Here is a 6,049-nt window from a genome sequence, read left to right as displayed (position 1 = left end):
TATTTACCTTCAAGCTTTTAAGACTCCAGATGCTATATCTTTTGATAGCCGGGCACCAGAACTGATGGTCTTGAAGGAAGATGTAAAAGCTGCGCTGAAGGTATTTGGCCAAAACAACATCCCAGGAATTGACAATAAAATGTTTCAACAAGCTCATGCAGCACTGGAAGCACTCATTAGTCTATGCCAAGAAATATGGAATACTGCTATCAAGGCCATTGACTGGTAGAGATTCATATATGTAACTATTCCAAAGAAAGGTGAGCCAACAGAATGCAAAAAATTATCATATAATATTATTAATATCACAAGCAAGTGAAATTTTGCTGAATATAACTAAAAACAGATGCAACAGTACCTTAATAGAAAGCTGCCAGAAATTCAAGCTGGATTCAGAAGAGGATTACAATTTATGGCCTCAATGGATCTTGACTGAGGGCAGAGACTACCAGACAGATGTTTACTTGTATTCATTGACAATGGAAAGGCATTTTACTGTGATAATCATATCTAACTATTGACAATATTGAGAAGAACGGAAATTCCATAACATCTTATTGTTGGACCAAGAAGCAGTCATTTGAGCAGAACAAAGAAACACTACATGGTTTAAATTTAGGAAAAATCTGTGCTAGGGTTGTATTTTTTCACCACACTTATTCAATCTTTATGTGACTAAATGATTGGAGAAGCTGCACTGTAAGAGGAAGAATGCAGCATCATGATTGCAAGAAAGCTTATTAACAGTCTGGGTATGGAGAGAACACAGCTTGCTTGCTAAAAGTGGAGAAGGACATTAAGAATTTCTTGAAAATAAAAAAAGCTGTGGCCTTCCATATAGATTGCAAATTAATGCAAATACAAATACTCACAACTAGACCAATAGACTATGTCATAATAAAAGGAAGAAAAAAATTGAATTTGTCAAGAATATTGTGTTAATTAAGTTGTATGCCAACTTGACACACCTGTGTAAAGGCATGGAGGGCAACTTTTCTCTCTTTCTTTTTAAAATCATTTTATTAGGGGCTCATACAACTCTTATCACAATCCATACATACATCCATGTGTCCAGCACATTTGTACATTTGTTGCCATCATCATTCTCAAAACATTTTCTTTCTACTTGAGTCTTGGTATCAGCTCCTCATTTCCCCCCCTCCCTCTCCCACCCTCCCTCCTTCATGAACCCTCAATAATTTATAAATTATTATTTCGTCATGTCTTACACTGTCCGATGTCTCCCTTCACCCACTTGTGATGGGTTCCCCACCTTCCCCTTACCCTCCTGGTATTGCTACTCTCATTATTAGTCCTGAGGGGTTCATCAGTACTGGATTCCCTGTGTTTCCAGCTCCCTGTACCAGTGTACATGCTCTGGTTTTGCTGGATTTGCAAGGTAGAATTTGGATCATGATAGCGGGGTGGGGGGAAGAGGAAGCATTAAAGAACTAGAGGAAAGTTGTGTGTTTCAATGGTGCTACATTGCACCCTTGGAGTCCAACTTTTCAGTCAGAAACACTTTAGTGATGTCTCCTTGGAGATGTGGCCTCATTCTATGAGACCCTGTGGAGGACTGGCTTCTCTTTTGCTTCTTTGCTCCTTCCTGCTTACTTGGATCCTATATCTGGCACCTGGAACAGGTTGCCCATGTGACTTTCCAACCCCTGGAACAACCAGCACCCAGCCTGTGTCTGCAACTGGATTTATGAGAATCTGGCACCTACCAGTCTATTATCTCTCAACTTCCCACTACAATTTCCTGCTTCAGTGGTCAGAAGCTGTGTGAGTCTGGAGAGGCCACCCTAACATTTGATACAATGACAAGCTGGATTGGGCTAAGCAGCCTTGATATAAATTTCTTTCTTGATAGGAAACTCTTTCTTATATATTTATATATAAGCGCCACTGGTTTTGTTTTTTTAGAAAATCCAGTCTAATACAGGTATCATTTTATTTGGATCCACAATCAGTGCTCATGGAAACAGTTGTTAAGAAATCAAATAACTTTTGCGTTGGGTAAGTCTGCTGCACAAGACCTATTTAAAGTGCTATAAAGAGCAGAACTCACACTGAGGATTAATCATGGTATTTTCAACTGCTTCAGATGCAATGTGACATGCATCCTGGACAATGAACAGGGAAAAATACAAATTAATTGATGCATTAGAATGATAGTGTCGTGAAGAATATTTAGAGTCCCATGGACAGCCAGAAGAACAAGCAAATCTATCTTTGAAGAAGCACAACCAGAATGCTCCATAAAAGTGAGGATGGCAAGATGTCTCACGTCATGTTGTCAGGTGAGGACAGCTCCTGGAAAAAGACAACAAATTTGGAAAGTAGAAGGTCAATGAAAGAGAGGAATGCTGTCAAATGTTGGATTGACATACTGACTGCAGCAATGGTCTCAAACATAATAACAATTGTGAGGCTGGCACAAAACTGAGAAATGTTTTGTTCAGTTGTATGTAGGGTTTCTATAAGTTGAAGCTGACTTACTGACACCTAACAACAACAATATATATATATGTGTGTGCCTATGTATGTATATACATGAAAATGTTTATGTACATACATATATTTGAGGGGGCTTTAAAGAATTTGTGAAAATTCCATTATCTTTTAGTTTCATTTGGATTTTTTTTCCTTTCAGAGTTTTATATTTGTCATCCCATTGCCTTCTTGACTGCATGGTTTCTGCTGAGAAACCAGAGTTTAATTTAATTTTACTGGTTCTCCTTTGTAGGTACATTTTTGTTTTTCTTGAGCTGCCTTCTTTTTTTTTTGGTTTTAGAAAGATTATGATATGTCTTGATGAGTTTCTTTGGGGATCTATCCTATTTGTGGTTTATTCAGCTTTTCAAATTCATGTCTTTTGTGAGACTAGAGAAGTTTTTATTTAGCAATTGTAAACATTTTTCTCCGTGTGTTTTTGGTCTCTTCATTTCCTGGAATTTCAGACACATGTGTTATCCTTATCATTATTAGGCATTCTTTTTTTCTCATTCCTTTTACTCTCTGTTTCTCTAGAAGATTAGTATTGAGAGTTTTCTCTTCATGATCTCTAATTCAGCCATAAATTGATTCACTTACATTTCTTTCCTCTCTCAGTTAATTATTTATTTGTGAAATCTTAGTACTAGTCTTCTGAACATATTTACTGCTTTTGTTGGGTTTCTAATTTATTTTATCAATTTGCTCTTGTATGTAGAGTTTACCTGAAGTATTCTCAAGCTTTTTCTTTATTTTTCTTGCTTCCATCTGCAGTTTTCTTGATCTCTTTCACAAGCTGTTGAAAGTATCCAAATATCACTCTTTTTAGTTTTTTTGCCATGCTTTTCTAATGCTATTTCTTTTTCAGAAAGGCTTTCAGGTTCTATATTTTTGTCACTTGTTTGAATTATTCTGTCTAGTTTCTCCATGTGAACTGAAATGATCTCTTGTCTCCAAGGAATTGTGGTGGTGTTGCATTCATATTTGGTTGGTTACTGTCTGTCGATGTGTTCCTCAGCACTCACTACCTGTTTCCTTGTGTATTTGGTAGAGAATGAAAATGTGTGCACAACAGACAGCAACCTAAAATAATCATATGAGATCATTATCAAGAAATCATCCTAATTTCACACAAAATGCAACAAAACCACATGATTCACAATAGGTGTGTTAGTCTGGCTAAACTAGAGAAACAAATCCAGGGAGACTCATGTATAAGAGAGAATGTTATATAAAAGAGCAATTGTATATTGAGAAAACATCCCAGCCTAATGCAGATCAAACCCATAAGTCCGATATTAGTCTACATGTCCAATACCAATCTATAAAGTTCTCTTCAGATTCACAAAACACATACATTGACTCTGAATGCAGGAAGATCACAGGACAATAGATGGAAAGCCTTGTGGATCCAGTGGTGGTAGAAGCATCTCAATGCTGGCAGGGGTCTCCACATGGCTCCTTCAGCTCCCAGGGCTCTGGCTGCATCAGGGTGGCTCCATCAGTGTCAGTAATGTCTTGCAGGCATTGAATTTGTGTCATGCCTCCAGTGAGCTATTTATCTCTAGTGCCTCCAAATGAGGTCATCAAGCTGCAAACCATTGACAGGTTAAACTCCACCCCTTCATTCCTAAGTCTCAAATTGACAATAGATCATGTAACTACCACAATAGGGAGCAATTGATAGCATTCTACAATGAAGAAAATAATAAAATAATGGAAAGAATAAAATAGATATTAAACCGTTGAACAGAAAAGAAATTGAATAATACACAGAAGACAACAAGCTGTTCTAAACTTTGAACGAAAACATTAAAAATCAACCTAACTTCTAAGAAAAATGCTAAAACCTCCACAAAATAAAAAAGAGAAAAACCACAAAATTCTACTAAACAGTAAGATTAAAAAAAAAATGCAAAGAAGAAATTAACCAGAAATCTACAAGCAAAATAAAATAAGCACAGAAAATTATGATGAACAAAGAAACCAAAATCATAATTTTAAAACCCATATAACAAAATTACAATAAAACTATACCTATCAATGGCAACACTGAATGTAAATGGTTTAAACACAACATTAAAAGGGGATGAATAATGGAAAAGTGGGTGAGGGGCGATGGAGGACGATGTAAGATATGAAAAAAATAATCTATAACTTATCAAGGGTTCATGAGGGATAGCGGGCAGGGGAGGGAGGGGGAAGAAATGAGGAGCTGATATCGGGCTCAAATGGGAAGAGAATACTTTGAAAATGATTATGGCAGCATATGTACAAATGTGCTTGACACAGTGGAAGAATGTATGGATTGTGATAAGATATGTAAGAGCCCCCAATAAAAGTATTTCTTTAAAAAAAGACACAGACTATAAGAATGGATAAGAAAATATGATTCATTGATATACGCTATCTAAAAGAAACACATCTCAGACACAAAGACAAAAACAGGCTAAAAATCAAAAGATGGAAAAAACATATCAAGCTATATGAGAAATACAAATTAAAACAATGTTAGATCTCACCTCACATCCACACTGATAGCAATTTAAAAAAAAACAAAGTAACAAATGTTGAACAGAATATGGAATTATGGGAATGTTCTTGCATTGCTAGTAGGATTGCACAATGGTACACCCACTATGGAAAAAGTACAACACTTTCTAATGCAAATGCAAATAGAAATACCATATGACTCTACAACCTCTCTATTTACTATATCTACCTCTCAAGAAATAAGGAACAAAGTATAAACAGATATAAGCTTACCCATGTTTATCATCACATCCCCAAGTTGGCATCATTAGGTTGCAACTTGATTTACAGATGGTACTTCATTCCTATACTTTATTCCAGGTACAAGTTGACGTAAAAATCTAACCATCAAAACCTGAGAGACCAAATGAAACAGATAAGATGACAATCTTAGAACTCTGAGCTTCAGAAGAAAGGGTAGAAAAATGGATTGAATACCAACTAGGAGAAGCTGAACAAAAGCAAAGAGATAGAACAAATGAATTGTCAGTTGATGGCTATTTTGAACTTTTGCAAGTAGTTTTAGCTCAAGTCAGTGATCTGATCACAGGCTCTGCTCACCCAGGACACCACGCACAGCACAAACAGCAGTGGCTTATGACCAGATAGTGCTATCGCTTCCCCCTTGTTTCCCACATGCTGCTGGGGAACAGAAGTTTGCCCAGGCCCCATACTCATCCAGTCAGTGGCTGGTGATCCCCAACACCGCCTGCAAAGCTTCTGCTCTGCCTGAATTCAGAGGTTCTCCTTTGTGGATCAGGAATAGGAACACATCATCTGTGCACCTGAAGGGGCTTAAACTCTGCTTCATCAGACCAGCAGAATTGGATGGGAGGCAGCCACTAGCCATTCCTGGATGGCCAAGAAATCTCTCCGTAAACAGTGGCATGGTTTTCTCCTGAGGATTCGGGGAACTCCTGTCTCCTCTCTGGAGGTGGGACACACACTCTCTGCTTCATCTTCCTGTTGACAAGTCACATGGACTATGCTGATGGAGCCAGAGTCCTGGAGCTGGAGAGTC

The sequence above is a fragment of the Echinops telfairi genome, unplaced genomic scaffold (genome assembly GCF_000313985.2).
Source record: "Echinops telfairi isolate 266 unplaced genomic scaffold, ASM31398v2 ScPeMD7_7424;HRSCAF=8462, whole genome shotgun sequence".
Classification (NCBI taxonomy): Eukaryota; Metazoa; Chordata; class Mammalia; order Afrosoricida; family Tenrecidae; genus Echinops; species Echinops telfairi.
The sequence above is the reverse complement of the archived record's forward strand: the minus strand, read 5'-3'. Positions refer to the sequence as shown.